The sequence below is a fragment of the Cynoglossus semilaevis genome, chromosome 11, assembly GCF_000523025.1.
Source record: "Cynoglossus semilaevis isolate Cse_v1.0 chromosome 11, Cse_v1.0, whole genome shotgun sequence".
Lineage (NCBI taxonomy): Eukaryota > Metazoa > Chordata > Actinopteri > Pleuronectiformes > Cynoglossidae > Cynoglossus > Cynoglossus semilaevis.
In genome coordinates, this window is record NC_024317.1 from 18,706,871 (window position 1) to 18,732,198 (window position 25,328).

Sequence of the window (25,328 nt, forward strand, 5' to 3'; positions counted from 1 at the left end):
TTTTGCTGAAAAGCCAGTGCTCCGTTGTGAAGACATGTTGCTAACACCCACTCCCTGCTGTGTTTACATTCATTCTTTTTCTTTAATTCCGTTAAAATAACGGCCAATGTTTCCATCTCTATGACTACGACTCGGTCCATTTCTCTTAAGAGAGGTTGTGACTCTCTCTTTCTTCTCTTCCTCACACACACACAAACACACGCATGCACATACACATGCCTCAACACATAACTACTGCACAGGTGTCCGTGCCTTGGCACATTAACTGAATCACTCATCTCACGGGTGGTTGACCCACTACATCCTCAAATTTGGCTGAGGGAAAAGGAAAGATAGAGGGAGGGGGGGGGGGGAGAGAGTGAGAGAGAGCCGAGAAGCAAAGTAGAATTTTACAGCCCAGGAGTTACAGATGAAGGAAGAAAAAAATGTTTGTTTTCAAAGTATTGTATTAAAGAAAAACACCAGACTCAGTAAAAAAAAAAAAGAAAAAAAAAAACACTTTTCACAAGCATGAGAAAACAAAGTGAAATAAAATACCAAGGGTGACGGGATGAAACTAAAAAAATTCTGCATAATATATCTGACTGACTTCATGCATTAAAAAAGACCCACAGTCCTAACCAAAAATGTGAAGTGAACTACGCAGCCATAACTGCAGTGTGTCTAGTTCAGGTTTAATCTGTAAAAAAAACAAACAGAGCTATTAAAAATCAAAATGAATGAATGAAAACTATTTCAAATTCAAGTACAGAGTTAACCTCAATAAAAATGCTGGAATAAAAGTTTTGAAATTCTCTAAGAAGTCAGATGACCAAGGTTAGACCTGTGACAGCTGGCCCTCTGCCTGTAACATCAACCAAACGCCTCAGCTGAGAAAACCTTTTACGGCCACACTCCTTACAGCACATATGTTCTGGGCCTGTGTTGGAACTAAAAACATTTCCGTCCAGCAAGAAGCAGTTATCTTAAGTATTTTGTTGGGTTAGAAGATATGCAGGAAAAAGTATCCTGCAGGGGGCAACGTTGACTCTGTTTGGGTTCTAAAGTAGATGTCATAGCTGTGATTGTCGTCCTCCATAAGTAACGCCAAAACAGATGTCAAAGTTGTCAACCCTCTCTGTTTCTGCCTCGTTGGAATTGTTTCTTTTTTCCTCTTAGCTAAAGCTAGACAGCCAATCAGAGGTTGGCTGTTGACACTGATGGAAATTAGACACGCTCAACAGAGCGTTCTACCAATCGGCAGAATCCCTGTCAGGGCCAATAAAGGCTGCGACCCGATGGTGTAGTGGTCCTGGACCCAAGGCCGTCAGCAATATGACTTACAGCTGTCTTAGAAATATGTTGGTAATCATCAGTGTCAGTGCTGGTTGGACACCACTGATCAGGGGCTAAAGGGAAAAACTCATGTAGAAGTGACATCATCACTGATAAGATACTTTAGAATGAACCCTCATTAAACCATCATTTAGTTTGGAGTTAGCGACAGAATTAGCATCAGATAACAGCAGAGAGTTCGGGCCAAAATGAGGTTCAAAATTTGACTGGCGGGCAGGTTCAGCATTCGTTGGACGTAAAACGCAGGACCAAATAACATCAATAAAATATGCATGAACAAGCTAAAACTTAAAAGATACTTTGGCACGTTAGATGTCTGCCGCCATCAAGTGGCATCAATAGAAATTTCAGTTGATTTGCTGTAATGCATGAAACAGAGAGATTGCCCTTCTAACAGTGTTTGGCGGACCGGTTTATAAAGGCCAGTGGCCTTTCAAATTCAAATTAGGAATACAGTTATAATAGAGGGGCAGGAAATGTAGTATTTTGAAGTTCTCACAAAACACAAAAACCTGTATGTGTGCTATTGCACATTTTTTGTTGAATGTGTGTACTGTATGAATATTTGCTCCCAGGCTGTGGTACACACACAGTACGTGTACAAAAGTCATACTATGGCAGTCACACGTGTCTCTGTGACAGTCAGATGACGAGGAAGGTGACAGCTGTCAGTGCTCACAGCACCAGGATGATTTCTGTCAGTCAACACACTGTCCTGACAGTGGCTTCAGACAGACCGTAGTCACCAGTCCCTACTGTAGGACGACCAGTGACTACTGGTGATGTTCACGGCAGTTTAAACTGGTCTGCTAATATGTCGACTAGTAATACTGTACTGTATATCCTACACATGAAGTACGACAGGCTGCTTAGAAATATTTATAAAACAGAATTGATGCTCCTCAGAGCAGGACAGTTTGGGTTAGACCAGGCATGGGCCAAATAAGGCCCGGGGGACAGATGCGGCTTTTATATGCGGAGATTATTTATATTGTCATTATACTGTATTTCTGCCTTTTCCCTCCAATACTCACATTTCCCCAATAGGTGGCGTAGAATATGATAAAAGCATTTTAACCTTTATGCGTGACTTTTATTATCATTTATCTTAGTTCACACCAACGCTCCATCTATCTGCTCCTAACCTCCCTCCTATTCAATTATACAGACTCTAATCACAGTGGTATCAAACCCAATCACCCTACAGGTCAAAATTCAAAACGCAGTCTAAGTTGTGTGCTACAATTGTCATTTTATTGTCACCCTAGAGGTCAAAATTCCAAACGCAGTCTAAGTTGTGTGCTACAATGATTGCAAAAAAAAACAATAAATAAATAAAATGAATAAAATAAAATGTATCTTTGTCTCATTGGGGTGAATTACCTTTAAAAGCTGTAAAGAATTGTTTAATTGTACGTAGAAACTGTGTTGTCTTTGGTGACGTTGTTTTCATGTCTTTACACTATAAAGTTAAATATTTTTCATGATATTCTCATTAGCTGAGCCACCTGAACAAAAGTTCAACATGTTTGGAATACTTTTGCCTTTTTTTCTTATAATAGAGGAATATAATATTTACCCAAAGCTGAGAGCTACTTTTCATTTCAACTGTAATTAATTGTAATTAATTAGTTTGTATAATTAGTTTGATAAAAAAAACAAAAATCACATTTAATTCAGGCCCTTGAGCTGTGGTTGTTTAAGTAAATCTTATCATGACACTGAAAATGGTTTGAATTCCTTATTCAATTTGAAATGAATGAACATTTTCTGTGACCTTAATAATCTAAAATATGCAAACTTTTCAATTGTTTTTCTCCTCAGCACATCACCCAAACTTGCTTCATTAATTTAAGCCTTAAATACAACTGATGCTGTTGTTCTGTGTGTGTTTTCAACCGCTTCATTTACCAGTATGGTATATAGAATATCAGAGAAGCCAACACTGAAACCGAGCTTCAGAGGCAGAGACTGTTCTTTTACATGTGCTTCTCATCACAGCCAGGATCCAGCGGAGAGTTTTAATGACAACAGCTGATCAGAGAGTTCACAACAGAATAAGGCAGAGATAATGTACAGTAGAGAGTGTGTGTGGTCAGACAGTGACCAAAGTACAGCAGCTAATGGGTCCACTGACACGGAGGTTCTCAGAACACTTGTTCGGTAAAGACACGATATGTACACAAACAAGAGACAAAACTGATTCTGAATCAGAAGTCTTCCTTTAAGTGACTTTTTTCATAATTTAATGTAGGAGAGAAACAAGTTTTCACATATGAGTTTTACATAATGTGTTAAAAACACTGGAGTAATTTTTAAATGTACTTCAAGCGCTGAATAATCGAAGTAGAAAAGCTGTTTGTGTCGAATCTATACCATGACAAGAGAAGGAGAGAGGAGGAAGGAAAGAAGGAATAATAGATGAAAGGGAGGACGAATAAAAAGAAGGAACGAAGGAACATGAAGAACAAAGAAAAGAAGGAAGAAACAATAAAAATGTGGAATTACTAAAGAAAGGAAGCGAGGAAGGGAAAATGTGAGGAGAGGAAAGAAGAATAGAAAGGAGGACAAAAGTGAATTACTTAGTAAAGTTAGTAAACAAGTGCCGGAAGAAAGAGAAAAAAAATTAAAGAAGGAACGAAAGGCAAGAATGGAAGAATAAAGTATGATGGAAAAGAAAAACAATCTGAGGAAGGGAAGAAAAAGAAAGAAAGAAAGAAAGAAAGAAAAAAGAAGGTAAAACTATCTAAGGGAGATAGAAGAAAAGAAGGGTAGGGAGGAGCTGCTCAGACTGAAATACTTTTGTTACAAATGTAACTGAATGTAGTACAAAATGCTCATGCTCAAATACAGCTCATGAGGAAGTTCTCGCAGTTCTACTTTGTTGCATACTACATAAACTTTCAGTCCAATATTTCTGCTCACGCAGTACTAGTTATCCTACTAACAGCCAATCAGTTACCAGTGACCTCACGTTTCCAAACGGTGCAGAAAGAAAACACAGCGAGCCAGAGTCAGGCTCCACTTGTTACAGTTAGCATGCTAGCAGCGCCAACAGGTTTTGTTTACGGGAGATTAATAAGGTGGAAATGTGCTAAAAGAGGCAAAGCTATTAATTTACTCTGCATGGAGATGGATGCACCTGCACACTGCAGACACGGTGTGTTTTTATAGGGCGTTTGAATGAAAGGGGGGTTTGTATCCCAGAGAGATACAACCTAAGCTGTTTTGGAGAACTGGAGGCAATGAATATAAAGTGCAGAGAATCAGCCAACGGCAACTGATTTCACATAATAGCCATTTCACAGGGCACACCTCCTCATCATTTCACTGAGAGCTTTCTCCAAAATCAATAGTTGGCTGAACATTCACTTCCTCATAGTTACACACACACACACAAAACACAAATGCCTCTCGCTCTGCATCATCTGCAGAATTTAACACACATACACGTCTCTGCCTTTTTGTCCTCCTCTGAAAGCAAAGGGAAAAAAAACCTTACAAGTATTCTAAATTTGACAACTTACAACTTTCATGAAGTCTTATAAATATTTTAAGGTTGTTTCTCAATGTCTATCAGATCTCAAAGGAAGTTCTAAAAGCCATGAAAATATCTAAGGACAAACTTCAGGTCCCAGTGAGAAGAATTGTATGAGTTACCAGCCTTGTAGAAAACAACAAAGATTACTGAACACAGTCAGTAAATAAGAAACATCACTAAACCAACCTATGATGAAAACAGTCAGTGCAGTACTGTATAGGAATTTTAGCTTCAAGACAGATAATAATAATAATAATAATAAGATGTAGCATGTACCACTATGGGGCAGTAATGCATCTCAATAGATTTATTTTCAGTAAGCCTAAATAAAAAACTGAGCCAGATTATGTTAGCAAGACTAGCCAGCCTTAGCTTTGGTTACAATGATCTCCTGTAAGTAAAATGATACTGACTGGCGTCGTGCTAACATGGCACTGAGAGTGCTATTAAAATGCTGCTAACATTCCAAGTACCTCAAAGCTAAAAATCATTTTAATATAATACTACCAGCACTACATGCTAAACACTTCAATGATGTGCATGTCTTATTTCCACAAGACAATATATGTAAAGATATGTATTTACTAGGGACAGTGCAGTTAGAAATAGTAATCACAAGGTACCCCTGATACTCTGCAAAGACTACGTAGAAATGTGCTAAAATCGCAATCCTTGCTGGTTAGCTTTTCAGGCATAGAAAGATTAGAGTACGTGAAGTGTTTTTGACCAAATTTACAGCATTACATTTACATGACAACTAGTATACTAGGGCTTTCAATGTGTGTATAGCACCACCTACAGGCAAGGGAAGGGAAGCCACATGCTTAAAATAATAGAAAAATTGAAAACTACTAAAATATTGAAAATTCTTCATGACTTGGAAAATGTTTTTTTTTTAATGCTGTAATTAGTTTGGTATTTTCTTTCTCATTCAAACCAATGCCCCACAAAAAGTCATGATTAGATTCACAAAGATAAAAGTGAACGTATAAATTGGCTACAACGTGAAGGTCTGACAGAACTGCCTCTCTTTTTTACTGGATGAGCTTGTAAAGCACTGGTGAAACAGACACTCAAGCAGAATAGCTACACTGAAAGATCAGGCCTTGCCCACATATTGTGCGACAGCTTCCACTGGGAGGTAAATCATTGGTTTGAAGAGGGCTCATTCATTCCCCGCTGTGGTTACTGCATGGCTGCCATCACACTATCAGGAAAGTAAGTTTGAAACAGTATGGTTGTCATTAGGGGAAGGCTGGAATTACTGTCATTACTGGGACGATAATAATGTCCTTTAGAAGTCAATCAGATTCACAGCGGGGCTCCAGGAGTGGACCGCTGGCTATTTCAGCTAAGTATTGGTGAAAAGCTCGGTCAGTCACCTTTTTCATATGATGTTTGAAAAAGTGAACATATTGAATTTCACAGGGTTTTTTTTAAAGCTTTGAATGGAAACATAAAATGGCGCAAAGCCACAATGTTCTGCAACATTAGTGTGAAGAGAACACAGAAGTTCTTTTTCAGTCAGATTTTCAGTCAGGCGTAGATTCAAATTTACAAAAAGTAGAGAATATATATAGAATAATATAGATAATAATATAGAATAACTGAAGAGAAACATAAAAATAGTTAAACAGTCTTTTTTTGGAGACATTCAGTACAGCACTACATGGTGGGTAAGTGGATTATTTATCTTCTGGTGGAAACTTTTACTCTAAACCACACTGTCTCCTCCAGCCCGTCAGTACAGGTCAACAATTTAAATTTGTAATGTTAATTTACCAGTTAACTAAATATTCAAAATACTGCTAATTGAACAACAATACACTTTGTCAGCTCACTTCATGCCATCATTTATTTTCCGGTAATTTTTTTTCTCATTTTTTTTCGAAAATGTCAAAATATTAATGAGCTTTTGCCACCAGTGATAAGAATATCATTATTAATAATCACAACACAATTATAAACTCGCCCAGTCCTAACATATTATTGGCGAAACCTTGTGTTGTGACCTTAAAGCATGTGTCAAACTCAAGGCCCCGGGGTCCAAATGCAGCCCGCCAAGTTGTTTTGTGGGGCCCGCGGGAGCTTAAAATGCATTTAGTGAAGTCCGAGAAAGTCCGGTACCAAATGACCTATGGACTGCTACTGGTCTGCGAACCGCGGGTTGGGCACCCCTGATCTATAAAGTCTTCCATTAACAACCGTACTGGAACTGTATTGCTGATGAAAAATGAATGTGACACCCCTGCCTCAGAGAAACACCAGGCGACGAAGTGTTGTGGAGAGGCTCAGGTCCAGGTGCAATGGAAATTGAATGGAACTGTGCTAAATGATTAAATTTCAAATTATCATGAGCAAGAGCTTTTCACTGAGCCTGGTATTAGCACTAATAGATTTGACAAGTACTCAGACGTACATTCCCCTCTTTCGCTTAAAAACGCTTGGCCACAGCTAAAGAGATCCCTCATCAGCTCATTTATGCATTCAGCAGATTTTCAATGGGATTCTTTCTGGTTTTAATAGAGCAGAGAAAGAAGAGATGTGGAAAATCACAACAATTCAAACCTAGTGGATTGTATAGCATTCTGGTTCATTTTCAAATATATTTTACTTACTCTTTTGAAAGTGGACTTGAACATTAAATTGTGTGTTCTTAAATAAAACTGTTGTTGGACTGTAGGCTGCTGTACATAACAGCTGAGGTAAACGAGAAGAGTTTTTAAATGAGACAGACGAAATGATAAATGACAGACAGACAGACAGACAGAGGGCATCGTCCTACATCCTGCAGCTCACCAAAAAATGCACATATTACCTGGTACCGTAGCTATGGTAGCACTCCTCATTCACACCTCCAACCTGGTGACTTTACATTCCGCCCTGGGTTTCACCACACCTCCACCCCCCCTTTCTGTAACGACCCTCTTTGCAGGTATGTATCAGAATTTCCCAGTGGTCAGTCAGAACTGAGGAAGCCTCTTGGATGAGAGGTGAAAGGTGTTCAAAACCTTCTTTGTCCAGTTGCTTTTGATGTAACTATTTTTTAGATTTAATGACCTGGATGACTGAGAACCTACACACACACACATGTTACCTGTATAGTACAAGAACAGATGAGGAACATGACGTACGTACTGCTTCTAAAGTATAGTATGTCATTCTGATTACTGTTCAAGAACAATATCCAAAAATAATAGTTTCACATTAGAATACAACATTATTACAAAACGAATAAGAAAACGACCGACTTCACTGAAGGACCTCACAGAACGAAGACGGAGGAGAAAATGGGGGAGAAATCAACTGTGAGACAGAAAGATCTAACAAGGGCAGCGCAGAATGAAAAGCTAATGAGACTTAAATCAAGGAGAACGCAGTGGAAAAGTACAGTCTGCGCCGCTCTCCCATGTCACGTCAAAGAGAGGACAATTAAAGTGTGCGTCCATGTCAGCTTTCAAACTCCACTTGCTTTCATTTTTCTTAATTATAGCCGGCAAATATTCCCTCTCCCTCCGCTTCATTAGCTACTTTGTCGAGCACCGACTGATGTCAGAGACGTGATGGAGGGACAGAGCAGTGAAGCAAAAGAGGAAAAAATGATCACCGCGGCTCCTCGACTTCAGGCTGAGATTAGGTCCCTTAAGATGGCCCTTCCCAGTCTCCATAACTCAGCCCATGACTCTGAGGACCACGCGAGCGTAGATTATGGTGTTGACGTCTGACCCAGTGCTGTCTGGCAGCATTACAGGGCTGCTCTGGCTTTATACATTTCTGGGAGGAGGAAGGGGGGGGGGGTTATCTCTCCTCACCAGGCGACTCCTTCATTGTGGGGGAAAAAAAAAAATCTCTTTATTGATACTGAGCCATTGTTTAAGATGAGTAATGAAAACTGTGCAAACAAAGCTATAAGAGCCAAATGATGAGGCGCTGTAATGAACACACACACACACACACACACACACACACCCATAAGGGAAAAAAATATGGACAGCAATCAAGCCAACGTGGATCACATCAATTAGAACTCATTATTTCTACCTGCCTGAAAAATAAAAACTGTTATCTTTCCCTGAATTCCCACAGGGATCCTGACTATTTTCCCCAATTTGCAAAACAAAACATTAAAACATCCACAGGTAGAATGTGTTCAACTGTGTGTTTGTCCTTTTTTTTTCATTTCTTCTTTCTTCAAATCTCTTCTCTCTCTCTCTCTCTCTCTCTTGCTCTCGCAACAACACTGCCTTCCCAAATGGTGCAGAGAAATTGTTATTCCCACGTCATTATCTTATTTGTGTGTCTCCACTCAGCTGTAAATCCACCAGGTACTTCTTTCTGTTCTCTATTAACTCTACCGCAGTCAAGCTTCAGCTGTCAATCACAAAACATTGCTGAAGGAAAAAAACAACAACAACAAAAAAAAACAGTCAAGAGACAAAGAAAAGGAGAGAGGAGCAGGAGAGGGGAGAAGACGGGAGAGCGAGGAGGGGAATGTAACATAACTCTGGTCAAAGAAAATGACCAGAGAAACAGTAAAATGTGGGGATTGTACAATAAAAAAAAGAGAATTAAAGAAAAGGAAGAGAACATTCGGTCTTTTAAGGTCGAGGTTTTAGACACAGGTCAAGAGGTTAACTTTGCGGAACAACTCAAAAGCGAGATAATAATGTTCATTTTTAGTTCCTGTGGTAAATAGTAGGAGTCAGTGAAGTGAGAGAAAAAAAATCCATAATAATTGCACTCTGGGTATACACTGACGTTAGGATGCCAGGAAGACAGAGAACAACTTGAGCGGAAGACACTGGACGCAGCTGTGGTTGTCGTTGTTGTTGAGTTCCTGCTCCTTTTTATAATACTTTTTTCCTACTCACATGAGATAATCTAGAATACAACAAAAAAAAAAAAAAGAAAAGGATTATCAGCAGGCAAATGTACGTCAGACCTCTGACCAAACCCACATCCAATTAAAATCCTATCTAAATAATAGGATTTTCCGCCGCTCTCTAAAAGATTACAGAGAATGAGGAGCAGAGTTAGGAGGAAGGCAACGCATCCAACAACCTTGGTGCGACTGTGGTAAATAATTGATCTGTTCAGAATGAGCCTGAAGCAGCGCAAGCAGCAAAAAAAAAAAAAAAAAAAAAAAAAAAAACTGTACCACTTATAAACTAGAGAAGTGATGTTTAGTTGTCATCAGTGTCAAGGTGATTTCATCATACAGCAAGTTACAGATTGGAGGATTATGAAGCTGACAGTTTAGGACTGAACTGATAGGAAACAATTCAAATACTAATTACTTGCCTAACACTATCTGAGGCCTCTGTGAAAGGCCCTCCCCCAAATTTGACAACCACTTAGCGATACCAACCACTACCCAACCTCGTGCCTTGCGAGGGTGGATCAAAAAGTTAAAAAAAGTTGGGCCCTTGGTATATGGAATACAGTAGTCCCTGTATTACACGGTTCAACTGTATATATAAAATATACTGTATCCTGGATTTGGATCTGCAAGAGATGTCACAGGAATGGGACGACGATATGGTTCGATCGGTCCAATTTTGCAACAACATCGACGACATCTTGACTGCCTACCAGCTACTCTTCAAAGAAGCAGCGGAAGAAACTGCCGATCACAATGTTTGATGTTGAAACCTCGCAAAAAAGAGCCGGTTCCTGCTACTACTACGGATACACCTTCAGAAACCGTGGAAGAGGTGCCCCAAGAAATGGCACCACCCTCTGAAGAGACATAAAATCAGCAGTAAAAGTCATCATCACCTTCCTCATCATCATTTTACTGAGCATAAATATGGTGTCACTACTTCACGGAAATTCAGTTCTCGCAGCAGGCCTTGGAACCAATCTACCACGATGAACGAGGGGCCACTGTATCTACTAATATGTCATTGAGTGATATTTCCTAATTTCCCAACGGGGACTCCAGACTGATGAATAAAGTTCTCTCTATTCAAATAAAAACAATTTGATCTCAAAGTTTCTATTGGCTCTGGTCATTGACTGTAAAGTCTTTGAACTAAAGGGACTAGTTATAAGAATGCAGGTGTGCGCACACACAACACACAAACAAACATCCGTCTCCTAGCTCCTGTCATGGACGCCACGCACTGACTCCAGCTCACACTGGTCTTCCTGTGTAGGGAGCTCTTACCCCTTGTTTATTGCCCCATCGATCTTGGCGTGGTAAACACAACAGTCGTCTGTGCTGTGAATGGCAATAGCTGGTCCCGCCCCGTCCGTTAGGCCCCGATGCCTCACAGTTCAAGGTCAGGCACACTACAGCAGTCAGTCGGTTAATAAGCATGTGTGAAGATTTCACGAGCGCTAATTTAATTCCCAGAGCATTAAGTGAAGTGGAGGAGGGAAGGAATATGGGAGAAAGACAGGGAGGGAGACACAGATGGGGAAGGGAGGGAGGAGCAGGCAAAAGGTGAAGCAACTGGGTTCGCCCAAATTAACGACAGCCCGCCGCAGGACCGCGTCGACGCTGCTCCGCCAACGACCTCCTCTCAAACCTCCTGTGCAAATATGCATGTGCCAATCAGAGTCATTGAGGAATTAACAAGTGCATTAGAGTAGAGGACACAAGCAATCAGTGTCTTCTGAGTCTGACGTGCCATCCTGCCAAAGAAGAGCATTAAAGCTGCTCTGATCTCACTTCACAACCAAAGAAGAAGAAAAAAACATTTTCCAGTGGTCATAGCTACAAACAGCGGGAGCAGAGCTCTGAGAAAAATTATGTTTAAACAGAGAACGATGTTGATTTAACAGAAGGAGACAAGAGTTTGCATTTGCTGGCAGTGGCGTGGAACAACTGTTCCGCCTTGTTTTTTTTCCTCTGGCACTCAATTATAATGGCCTTATATATCATCATAGGCTGGGGCTGTTAGAAGAGGGCTTTGGTAGACATTGAAAATGTCTTTTTCTGAATTAACATGGATTTTTCCTCACATCTCTAGGCTCCATTGAAAAATAGTAGGCCTGTACCAGAGCACATTACAACTAAGATTTTACTTTGTCTTTTCTACCTTGTAGCAAGCAGTACCTCGTCCGTTGAACCACACTTTATTTGGGTTGGACAACAGACCATTACCAGGGAAAACTAGAGGAAGTGTATTTGTTTATTTATTACTTAATACAGTACTACCTTGAGATACGAGCCTGTGTATTTGTTTATTTATTACCTAATACAGTACTACCTTGAGATACGAGCGTCCCGACATACGAGTATTCTGAGATAGGAGCAAGCCTTCAAGCTAATTTATTTTTTGAGATACGAGTAAAGATTACAGACGCCGACACTAGGTGGCCGAGCACTCGCAGCAGCCCACGCCGCCTCGTTCCTCTCGTGTTTGTCGACTTCCGTACGCATCTCCCGCGAGTCTTCTGTATTGTGTGGCGTTATCTACGTGATTCTCTCTCTATTTTGTGCATTATTCTTCATAATAGTGATGAGTCCCAAGAGAGTGAGTGGTAAGGATGGTGGTGAGAAGAAGAAACGCATGATGACCATGGAAATAAAGTATATTTAATACAAATTGTCGATAAAGATGAGTGTGGTTCCCGCTAAAGAAAAAATACAAATTGAAAACGACTAAGTTTATGTAAGTTACGTAGTGGACGTGTAAGGTATGCTAGGGAATCAAGTGTCTACTTCCTCCTCGAAGGTAAGAACTCATAATTAAAACCACAATTTAATTTATATCACAGGAATCCTTATATACTATAATGTGTTGTGTGAGTTTGTGTCTCTACAGCAATTAAAAACTCTTTTTTTTCCTCGTTATTAGCACTAATAAGGGAGTTTTTTAGAGGGCCGGAACAGATTATTTTTTTTCTGTTATTACTTATGAAAAAAGTGATTTGAGATACCAGGACCTCGAGTTACGAGCTCGGCCCTGGAACGGATTATGCTCGTATCTCAGGGTATTACTGTAACACCTAAGAAATAACAATTTGACCAAGTAAAGTACAGGTAAAAATAAAATGTTTTTTTTTTTAATAATTACAGATATTAAAAAAATCAGCCATTTGTCAATCAACAGTAGTTTATTCATCAAGTGTTTTGAACTGATTAGCATGGTTTTTTTTGGTTTTTTTGTTTTCCATCCACGACACAACACAGCAGGACAATGAGCAGTAAACAAACCAACTGGATTAGAGTCTGGCACTAACTTCTGGCAGGTCATGTGTTTAATTTGTGTCAAAATGCAGCTAATTGAAACGAAAAACAGCAGAACTACAGGGAAAGAAAAAGGAAACCCCAACAATCAATAGATCCATTCCACTAATGATGTGTCTGAACAGAGTTCGCTCTGCTCCCACAGGGCCAAGCTGGCCATTTCATTTTAAGGCCACACATACACCGCAGTAGCACACATTTATCATAAAGCAATGGGAGGTTATGGACCCTGGGAGAAGAGAGCACTGGAGATCACACACACACACACACACACACACACACACACACACAAGACAAATACACAGGCTGCACATGCAGATGTACAAAAAATGCATATACCCACTACATACACATATACACATAATCACCCAAAATGCGAGCCAGCTCATGGACATGTACAGTACAATCCTTCACATGCTTGTACACAAACACAGCTGTGTGACAGCAGCAACATGGGTGCAAACGAACAAATAAATAATCAAACACACGCAGCTGCTAGCTATGTAATGACACCCTGTCCAGTTGCTATGACAGTAATAGCCCTACAAATAGCAAAGGGAAATTATGGCCAAACCAGCAGAGGAATAGACTGTATACACATACAAGTATCAATATATACATATATACTTATTCAGGTTTTCATTTTGTCTTCAGTCCAATTGTATATTGTTTCATCCCTTCAACAACACGTGGACATCCATCCTAGAGCATGACAATAAAAACATGATAATTAAAACACTGACAACCGATAGTTAGGATGTTCACTCCACGATTATTCGCGACACTTGAAATCGCTCCTTCTTACATGCCGTGCATTTTGCAACATTTCGCTATTTTCTGAAAATGGATGTGTTGGGAACAGAAAAGCGGGTGAAAAAGTTCGGCTCCCAGGCAGACAGACAGACAGATGTGACATCACTTGTGCTTCTCCAGACAACAAAACACTTCATGTTTTATTTTTAAACTGTGAAAGGACTTTTTGTCCCCCCCCCCTCCACATAATATCCAATCCACCGAAATAATTCCATTATATTTCCAGCACCCCAACCTCGAGTCTGCTCCAACATCCTTCTATAACAGAACAGGCGTAAGAAAAGCTTCTGATGAGTTGGTAATTGCTGCCAGCTCCGGGGCTTGAAGATGCCAGCCCTGATGCTTTTAAAGGTAGGGAGATAAATAAGTCTCTTATAATGAGCGTCTGAATCATGCTGAACTTCCGCTCCCTGATCACGAAACTAAAACTCATCATCTCTGAGGATTTCACCCTCTGTGGCCCTAAAACCACAGACGCCTCAGTAAGTTTGTGTAGAAAGAACAAAAAGTTGGATAACGGTCTGTTAGCGTGGCTTATCTGAGCAACTTTAACTGCTTTTTTCAATTAGCCATATGTCCCTCTAGGTCAGTACTTCACAAATAGTGGGGCGGGCCCCCCTGGGGTGTCAGGGGGGCGTTGAGGGGCTTCCAATGGAACATGGCATGGTGGACATAAGTGTACCACTGCTGTAATGCCTTAATGATAAGCCTCCAGCCACAAGGCGGCAGCAACTCATATTTAATATGTATATTGTATGTATTGTATGTATGTAATATTGTATGTATTGTATGGTATTGTATTGTATTGTATGTATATTGTATGTATGTAATATTGTATGTCTGTGATATATTTAATGTAATATATTTAAAGTTCCAGTTAATAACACAATCCAAAACCACAAACTGGTTTCCTTTATATCCCAGAACTACTTCCCTCACAAGACACTCCCTCTTTCTCACTTACTCACTCACTGAACAAAGAGGCACACAACAACAAAAAAACAGGCAGTTATCCAACCACTAACCTAACAGAGTTGTGTAGAAAATGTCTGCAGAAGAACTGCCATGTGTTTATGTTAATTTTGTCTAAATAAAATGTCAAGTTCATGCATACTTTACATTAGAAGAATTCAGAAAGGAACGGAAACAACCATTTTTTCTACATTTTATTTTCTCACCCAATGATATTCTCTTCCCTATATCGGTAACATCATTGATTTAATGTACCTTTAATGAAAACCCGATTCTGTTCCATATACTGACAAACAGGATTAATGACTATATCAGAAAAACTACGTATCCTGTCAGGTCCTATTGCTTTAGTGCCATTTAATAACGTCCAGTGTTTGAGATTTTCAACATGCAATACAAAATATAAGATTGCTCATACTCACTGTTGAAAGTTGTCATGGATTGAATTAAGCAAGTTCACCTGAGGACAATATAAACAGAATTTTGGTGTTAAAGAGAGTGCTCAAATTTTAACATTTCAAGTCATATCACACACACCAAAAGACAATTCAAGTCACATTTTTCCACTTTTTAATCGGTAGCATTGCTATAGCCTTCAGTGTAATAAGCATGCCCTGAAGTAGCACTTTTGCCTTCAAGTGGTTGCTATGCTGTCTTTTAAGTAAAGGAATATAAATACATGGCGGTTCTCACATTTACGGCGTCCTCAACCTACAGTGCTTCCATCATTCCTACATACGACATTAAAACAAATTTCGCACAGAAGAAGGTAGTTGGGGAGCAGAGGAATACTTTGACATGATGGACATCTCGTGGAAGACGGGTTTGTTTACATTTGCTGGTTGTACGCCATACTTTAGATTGTGTTTTTTGGGAACCCAAACGTAAGTCCGACTCTTCTGATGGTTTTATGCCCTAAATTATGATGTCATCACTGTGTTAGCATAGTTGAGTGACAGAGGTACTTATGTACAGTATGTGGGTTCCAACTTCAAGTCGCATCGTAAAAACTCCGAGTGACAAAAACTGCAAAAATGCATGAAATGTCATACAATGTTTTGCATTGTATAGAGTTAAAATAATACAGTACTACCTTGAGATACGAGCGTCCCGACATACGAGTATTCTGAGATAGGAGCAAGCCTTCAAGCTAATTTATTTTTTGAGATACGAGTAAAGATTACAGACGCCGACACTAGGTGGCCGAGCACTCGCAGCAGCCCACGCCGCCTCGTTCCTCTCGTGTTTGTCGACTTCCGTACGCATCTCCCGCGAGTCTTCTGTATTGTGTGGCGTTATCTACGTGATTCTCTCTCTATTTTGTGCATTATTCTTCATAATAGTGATGAGTCCCAAGAGAGTGAGTGGGAAGGATGGGGGTGAGAAGAAGAAACGCATGATGACCATGGAAATAAAGTATATTTAATACAAATTGTCGATAAAGATGAGTGTGGTTCCCGCTAAAGAAAAAATACAAATTGAAAACGACTAAGTTTATGTAAGTTACGTAGTGGACGTGTAAGGTATGCTAGGGAATCAAGTGTCTACTTCCTCCTCGAAGGTAAGAACTCATAATTAAAACCACAATTTAATTTATATCACAGGAATCCTTATATACTATAATGTGTTGTGTGAGTTTGTGTCTCTACAGCAATTAAAAACTCTTTTTTTTCCTCGTTATTAGCACTAATAAGGGAGTTTTTTAGAGGGCCGGAATGGATTAATTTTTTTCTGTTATTACTTATGAAAAAAGTGATTTGAGATACCAGGACCTCGAGTTACGAGCTCGGCCCTGGAACGGATTATGCTCGTATCTCAGGGTAATACTGTAACACCTAAGAAATAACAATTTGACCAAGTAAAGTACAGGTAAAAATAAAATGTTTTTTTTTTTAATAATTACAGATATTAAAAAAATCAGCCATTTGTCAATCAACAGTAGTTTATTCATCAAGTGTTTTGAACTGATTAGCATGGTTTTTTTGTTTTTGTTTTTGTTTTCCATCCACGACACAATACAGCAGGACAATGAGCAGTAAACAAACCAACTGGATTAGAGTCTGGCACTAACTTCTGGCAGGTCATGTGTTTAATTTGTGTCAAAATGCAGCTAATTGAAACGAAAAACAGCAGAACTACAGGGAAAGAAAAAGGAAACCCCAACAATCAATAGATCCATTCCACTAATGATGTGTCTGAACAGAGTTCGCTCTGCTCCCACAGGGCCAAGCTGGCCATTTCATTTTAAGGCCACACATACACCGCAGTAGCACACATTTATCATAAAGCAATGGGAGGTTATGGACCCTGGGAGAAGAGAGCACTGGAGATCACACACACACACACACACACACACACACACACACACACAAGACAAATACACAGGCTGCACATGCAGATGTACAAAAAATGCATATACCCACTACATACACATATACACATAATCACCCAAAATGCGAGCCAGCTCATGCTTGTACACAAACACAGCTGCGTGACAGCAGCAACATGGGTGCAAACGAACAAATAAATAATCAAACACACGCAGCTGCTAGCTATGTAATGACACCCTGTCCGGTTGCTATGACAGTAATAGCCCTACAAATAGCAAAGGGAAATTATGGCCAAACCAGCAGAGGAATAGACTGTATACACATACAAGTATCAATATATACATATATACTTATTCAGGTTTTCATTTTGTCTTCAGTCCAATTGTATATTGTTTCATCCCTTCAACAACACGTGGACATCCATCCTAGAGCATGACAATAAAAACATGATAATTAAAACACTGACAACCGATAGTTAGGATGTTCACTCCACGATTATTCGCGACACTTGAAATCGCTCCTTCTTACATGCCGTGCATTTTGCAATATTTCGCTATTTTCTGAAAATGGATGTGTTGGGAACAGAAAAGCGGGTGAAAAAGTTCGGCTCCCAGGCAGACAGACAGACAGATGTGACATCACTTGTGCTTCTCCAGACAACAAAACACTTCATGTTTTATTTTTAAACTGTGAAATGACTTTTTGCCCCCCCCCTCCACATAATATCCAATCCACCGAAATAATTCCATTATATTTCCAGCACCCCAACCTCGAGTCTGCTCCAACATCCTTCTATAACAGAACAGGCGTAAGAAAAGCTTCTGATGAGTTGGTAATTGCTGCCAGCTCCGGGGCTTGAAGATGCCAGCCCTGATGCTTTTAAAGGTAGGGAGATAAATAAGTCTCTTATAATGAGCGTCTGAATCATGCTGAACTTCCGCTCCCTGATCACGAAACTAAAACTCATCATCTCTGAGGATTTCACCCTCTGTGGCCCTAAAACCACAGACGCCTCAGTAAGTTTGTGTAGAAAGAACAAAAAGTTGGATAACGGTCTGTTAGCGTGGCTTATCTGAGCAACTTTAACTGCTTTTTTCAATTAGCCATATGTCCCTCTAGGTCAGTACTTCACAAATAGTGGGGCGGGCCCCCCTGGGGTGTCAGGGGGGCGTTGAGGGGCTTCCAATGGAACATGGCATGGTGGACATAAGTGTACCACTGCTGTAATTCCTTAATGATAAGCCTCCAGCCACTAGGTGGCAGCAAATCGTCTATATAATATAGAGTTCTGTAATGTAATAATTTATTAGTTATCACCTACCGTCACACTCTAGGGGAGGACCGATACAACGTCCGTGTCCAATACTGTCATTTGGATTATCTGCCGATTAGTGCTGTTTATAGGATGTCGTGCAAAAAAAGTGGAGAAAAATATCTGTCTTGCTTAAGCAACATGTAAATAAAGGGTGAGGAATCACATCACCATTAGAAACACATCTATTTTTGCGTTTATTCTTCTTTGTTGTGGAGAAACAATATACCCAAAAATGTTGAAGTCCATTTAATTTATTGACTATAAAAATGGATGTTTTTTGTGGGGGTTTGCTGATGCTGACTGACAAGAACTAAGGGTGTTCACAGACGCCTGTGTGTGAGAACACACACATGCACAGCACGTGCAAAACAGTGAGCTTTTCTTCCATAGCGTCTTTTACTTGAGGCACTCCCCCCCCGCTGCCATTTGTTGAAGTCCAAAAATCAAAGACGTGAGTCAAACTGTGCACAACAGAAGACAAATAGAGCAGTGTGGAACATGAGAAGGTCCAGGGTACTTTCATGCTAATTTGGAAACAAAAGGTGACAAAAGAAACCGGCTGTGGAGTGGAATTGCAAAAGACAGGGAAAAAGAGAGAGAGAAGGAAAAATCCAGAAGCACTGGCTGAATGATGTCTGGTGTCTTATCCTTTACCCCAATAAAACAGGGCTCAATCAAACGCTACTAATTCACCAGCAGGCATTGGCTTTGCTTGCAGGGACCTTGTTTCCCTCCCTCAATTAAATGCCCTCTCGCACATAATTAATGACTGTTTTGTGCACAGATCAATAGAAGGCCGGTTCATTAAAAGTCACTTTGCCTCCTCAAAGATCTCCTTGCTCAATACACTTTTGCATCAAGCAAGTGCCTGGAAATAGTATTAAATCAAATCAAAAATGTCAAAATATTATATATAGTATATGTGTATATATAGCAAAGTACATTTTTGGTTTTAGGCCGAAATACTTTTATCACAGACAACACAGCCGAAACAGGAAGTTATGATGATCTAAGCAAGAACCGTGACCATTATTATTAATGCATGCATTTGCAGTGCCTTGATTTTCCTGAGGTTTAGTACGGTTTCAACAAAGAAGAACTATTTCTTTTTCCTCACATGTCCACACAGTCAAAGCTGGTATGTTATGCTTTATTTTCTAGGTGTTACAGTCATGGTCTGCAGCCACAGTCAGTGCCTCTACTGCACTTCCAATGGGAAACATCAAATCCAGAGAGTTCAGGACCTAATTTAGACTTTTACCTCTCACGGGGGAAATCTCTCACACTGGCTGTCTTTTGCAGACATGGAGTGTAGAGTGTACAGAAACAAACGTCCACTTCACTCTTCACGCTGTCTTCGATGAGTACTCTGAGATAAAGACATTTTTAAAATAGTGCATTGAAATTCCGGGAAAAATATATCCCCACTTCTTTTTGCCCTACCCACTTGCCATCTTGCTTTCTGATCAATATGTGCATCAGGTTCCCAGCCCACCACTGTCATCAGTGTTTACAGATGCAAAAACAAAAGACCTGTCTGCTACTTTTTGAAAGATAAAAGATCAATAAACCCAACAGGAGCTGGATTTAACATCTAACACGCCTGGCTACAAACCACCTGCCATAGCTAACACGCAGAATGATTAAACCGGGTGTTGCTTCAATCTCTGGGAAACACACATAAAAACAGAGTTTGTTGGAAGTAATGATCAATGCACAGTGTGCTGCTGCTTCTCACCTCCACCATCTGCCATGGAATCACAGCATCTCTGGGGATGGATAACTGGGTTTGAACACACACTCGCTCCTATTTGAATGCCTTTTTTTTCTCGCTGGGTTTATAAGACAAATTGTCTGAAAGAGTATCTTCTAACTGCAGTATTTAATTATTACATTTATACGCTCTGCTGCGCTCAGACATTTACTGATATTGTAGGTATTTTGTGGTTTCTAATTCTTTGTTCAATCTCTCCATCACTGTGCAATGATTACTTTTCCCACCCACAACTGTGAGGCAGCAAGGTGCATCATCGCTTGTCATCCCTGTAATAGCATTACCATGTCACTCCACTAGAGGGCTATTTTGCCTGCAATGAACTAAACTCAAGTAAAAAAAAAAAGAAAATTTATTTCAGTTTGTAATGAATAAGGGCCATCTATGAATATTACTTTGCATACATCTGATTGGCTTACCATGTACAGTAGCTCCAGTGGTGCTTTTACTATCCTAGGAAAAATGGAATTTCCGTTTTCTACACCTGCAGCGAGATCCATTTCTGTCTGTTCGCTGCAAACACAAAGCGTTTTCACAGCCACAGCCAGTGCCTCCTTTCATCGGAACACTAAGTGGCCAATTCACAGGTGTTTGAGCTCATTACAGACTAATTAGCTGTCTAATTAGTGAGATCTATTGTGTCAAGATGTCGCTGTCCAAAGCCAAACGAGAAGCTCTGAGTGGACACAGATGGTATTGAATTGAAATTAAAACCTTTTTCTGCTGTGTGAAATATTTGTAACCAAGATATATATAAATATAGCTTTATATACACTAGGCCGGACCATTCCAGACTTCAACTTTCCAACACACAAATGTAACTTTCAATTCCTGTAACTGTGCTTCAGTACAGTATCACATACCTGAAAGTACTTTTGGAGCCCAGAACGTTGTCTTCATCCTTAAGGCAGCCTCTCTGTGAGCTCAGCAGTACACAGATTCCCAGGTACTTGTACGAATGTTCTTTTAATTTTTTCAATTCACCCTGGAAAAAAAGAGGATTCATAGTTAAAAGCTTAATTTATATTCTTCCATTTGCAAAAGACAGCCCACATATTTTGGTCTAGTGAATGTGAAAACTCCCAAATTCCCAAAGCTATAATGTGTGCCAGACAATTGGATGGATTGGACATATGGAGTCACATGGGGATACGAGCATTGGTAAATAAATTTGGGGACACAGTCCCACACTGTCCTCTTACTCAAACTGACACTTTTGTAAACAGCATGTTGTGTAAAGACTAATGGGAAAATCCAAATATAGATGAACGTCCTCGTGCCTCCCACAGCTGTCTACTTCACACTCTCACAGAACACATTTAACAGACAGCAGAGTTTCACAACCGGTTTTCAGCCACAACATATTTTACATTCGAAAATTCCCCCACTGCACATCCGCAAACAATGACGCCCCCAAAAGTTATAATGAAATATAATGATCTTCTAATTTCAATTTACTCACATTGTGTAAAACTGGCATCAATTTAGTTGAACGGAACCCTGACATACTCACAGGAATTGAAGAAAAACAAATGGTAGAGTACTCAGTAATTTGACCTTTCACTGTCACATTGACGAACAAAGACAAACTGATTGTAAAAAAAAAAAAAAATTCAGACAAATTCAATTAAAGTGGACCATTTTCCACGGCGCACCTGATGATTTCTCACGGGACACCAGTGTGCCACGGCACAGAGGTTGGGAATCACTGCTCTGCAGAACATCACAAATGAAGTGTTGCCTATTCTCCAAGCTAAATTACCGAATGAATATGAATTGGGAGCTTGACTAAATGCTGAATACACAGTTCCACTCTTGTCCAACAGCTTAGCCTTCATCCACTAGAACGCCGTCTATTCTCCTAAAAGGTCAACATGATGATTTTTGACCTTCTGCAGTTGATTTTAGCCAAAAAGTTGTTCAACCGAAGGGTGTGAAAACAGAGGAGGTTAAAAGACAGAAACAAGAGGTCGCTGCTGTCACTGACTGCACTGTGTACGTTCAGGATCAGGCTGTTTATGTCTCTGCCCCAGTTAGACTGCTTCAGTGTGAGGCGGCTATTGTCCATTTCTAAAGGATTTTTCAAACCTTGTGAATAATCCATCCAGTGACATAGTTTTCACAGTACACTGCAAATGAGCCATACTTACAAAACAGGAATAAAAAGGCACAAAGAACTGAAACAACTAGAGCTGCTAATCCCTGTCCAAACCAGATTAATGTTAGCACTAGAGCTAATGAAGGTATATGGATTGTACCTTCGCCCACCGTCGTCTTTTAAAAGACTGTACTGTCAAAATAAAAAGTATTATATTATATTATATTATTTTCACCTGGATATTATATTATCCAGGTCAAAATAATATAATATAATAATATAACATAGTATAATATAATACTTTTTATTTTTCTACCCAAATGGTTTTCATGTGCAAATGCACAAATCTCATTGCACTTTATTCTATGATTATATGTATATTTTTATTGTTCATTTGCCAGGGAATGTTTTTGGTTTTATTTCCTCTCTGTTTTACCTAAGATTCTTTGCACGTTTTTGCAAACAAACGCAGCAGAGTTTAACTTTGGAAATGGCTCAATTTGTTCCTTCACACTTGGCTTTAGCTGGCTGGATCACTGCTGGAAATTGTTGTTGTCTTCACTCATGTGTGTGTCTGCTGTGTGTGTGTGTGTGTGTGTGTATCTGTGAGCCCTATCTCCCACAGAGAGCACACTGACTGAGATAAAAGCAGCAGAAACTGGAAAACATGTTTGAAACTTGTAGAAACAAATGTGTGAGTAAATGACAGTTTACCAGAGAGTGCAAACAGGAAAGGAATGATCAAATCCTTTTTTTTTTTTTTTTGAATGTCACATGACTAACTGCAGGAATTATGTACCCAGTTGGACAAGGCCCAACGCTCACATACAGTAGGTATTCAACAGGTCATCACACATCATCTTCAGAACAGGTGATGCCACCTTAACGAGCTGAGCCGTTACATCATTGACTCTAATTGACTGACTGATCAATAGTGTACACTGAAACGTCACATATGCTGCATGTACAGACGAGTGGCTGACAGAACATCGCCCCCCGAGGGATCAGATTATACCATGCCGTCCATCCAATTACAGGTGATGACAGACGGTGCAAATCACATCAAACACACGTTATCTTCAAATTGGATCTTCAGGTTAGATATTTACACTGATGTCCAAACACCTGACAGGACCAGTGCTGGACATGGACAGAATGTTGTCCAACGTAGAAGGACCGACGTCTACTTCCTCTTTAATTTACGCAGCTTTTCCTGGACTAACTAATTCAATAACTGCACTAATGCTGTGTTGATTATTTAAATAGCTGCTGGTGTTTTGCCATCAAATACATAATGAATGTAAGCGATTTGGTGCTAATGTTTGACGACACATTCAATATTTGTCCACGGCTTTAGAGTGGAAATATGACGCCCAAACCTGTCCAAACCAGACTTGCGTTTTATGGCGTGTCCAAATACCAGACAGAACAAAATACTAGGATAAACAACAAAGCATGAATGTGTTTTTTTAATATTATTAAACATAAACGCTGAAAGCAGTTGATCTGAGCTGAAGCATCTTTGAAGCCGGATAACAACTGGAAAAATATCACAAAGGCCCTTTGGTCACTTTACTAATGACTGCTTTAAAATGGAGGAGACAGACGGACCTTATGACCTCACAGCCGGCGGCATGTGCAGCCCCACCGTTCTTTAGTCAAATGACCTTGCTTCACCTTTGTGCAAATGATGGCTCACAGGTCTTCTGTTTGTCTTCAGTATGCCAGCAGTTCCTCTCTCTCTCTCTTAGCCCAGCTCCTCTCTAACAAGAAAGGAAAAAAAATATATTTTCCTTGTTTAAGAAAAACCCTTACTCTACTGTCGGATTTGTAAACACAGGGTTAAGGGCCAGGTAGAGCAGAGGAAGGATGGAGGGAGATATCAGCAGGTAATTTGCTAATGGACCAAAATAAAAAAAAAAGATGAAGACGCAGGACGAGGAGGCAGAAGAATGTGAAGGAAATGGTATACTGTACAAATGAAGAGCATCTGCAGCGCCGGGCTACAGAGTCAATGTTAGAAGAAGGAAGCAGAGGAGGAAGCAGAGGAGGAAGGAGAGACGGAGGGAGGGCAGAGTATTTGCCCAGGAGATCATTCAGTGGCCTACAATCTTCATTTAATTACCTGCCTTACGCCTCTGTAATTCCCTTACCTTGGGTATAATATGCAAGGGTCCCCGGAGATTGCAGCGCAGCTATTTAACTATGTTAATTAAAGTCTAACTGGAATCTAGTCACACAAACTTTCTCATAAAGATGGCTTAGAAAAAGAAACGCAGTTGCCCTGCGAGTGTGTCCAGATTACCAGCCGTGGACTCTGTCAGCAAGAAGCCCCAGGATTTAAGGCTCCTAATTCGCTGGAACTTTATTTAAAATCTTGTTCAAGTCGGCAGGAATGGAGGTCATCTACACGGGACAGATGTGGCGGACTCGGGGAAATGCAAGCAGGGAAAATCAAACGTAATTAAGATGAACTTTAACACCCAGGTGTGAGACACTACAGCCTGCTGCCTGGTGCAGAAAACTAAAAAAATGATTTATTTATTTTTTAGAATGCAAACTGCAAACCAGATCAGTGAAGTTTATCTTGGTTGTTCGGACAGTTATTAAGCTGTCAAACAATTCACTGACCTTTTACCAGGGATCTGACCTTTTGTTATAACAGCCAAATTGTCATATATTTTGTGTTAGCGTTTCCATTAAATCCCTGCTCAACCCAAGTCCAGATCTTCATTACAACAGCAACACCAAGCTAATGTTGAGCTGTGTCTGAGCTCAGCTTCATAGTATCGGTATCTTCGGCTCGATCAGGAGGAGATTTACCTTTAGTCACCTGTTCTGATTCTTGTTGGCGTTCTGAAGGAATATTAGTCTATTCTAAATAGATAAATAAATATATGCAACTTAAAAAATGTTGTTATACAGTACCTTAATTCATCAATTCCTTAAA

The 25,328-nt window shown here is 39.9% G+C and overlaps 1 protein-coding gene across 1 annotated transcript in view; it reads right to left on the bottom strand.

Annotated features, from left to right (window-relative positions):
* cdh22 (cadherin 22) overlaps positions 1 to 24,143 on the bottom strand; it is a 98,360-nt gene extending 74,217 nt beyond the window's left edge. The window contains exons 1-2 of the mRNA XM_008321126.3: positions 24,056 to 24,143; positions 21,144 to 21,265 (exon numbers count right to left, since the gene is read on the bottom strand). The gene's annotated coding sequence lies outside the window, so the exon portion shown is untranslated. The remainder of the gene's footprint in view (positions 1 to 21,143; positions 21,266 to 24,055) is intronic.
* Positions 24,144 to 25,328: the final 1,185 nt, after the last annotated feature.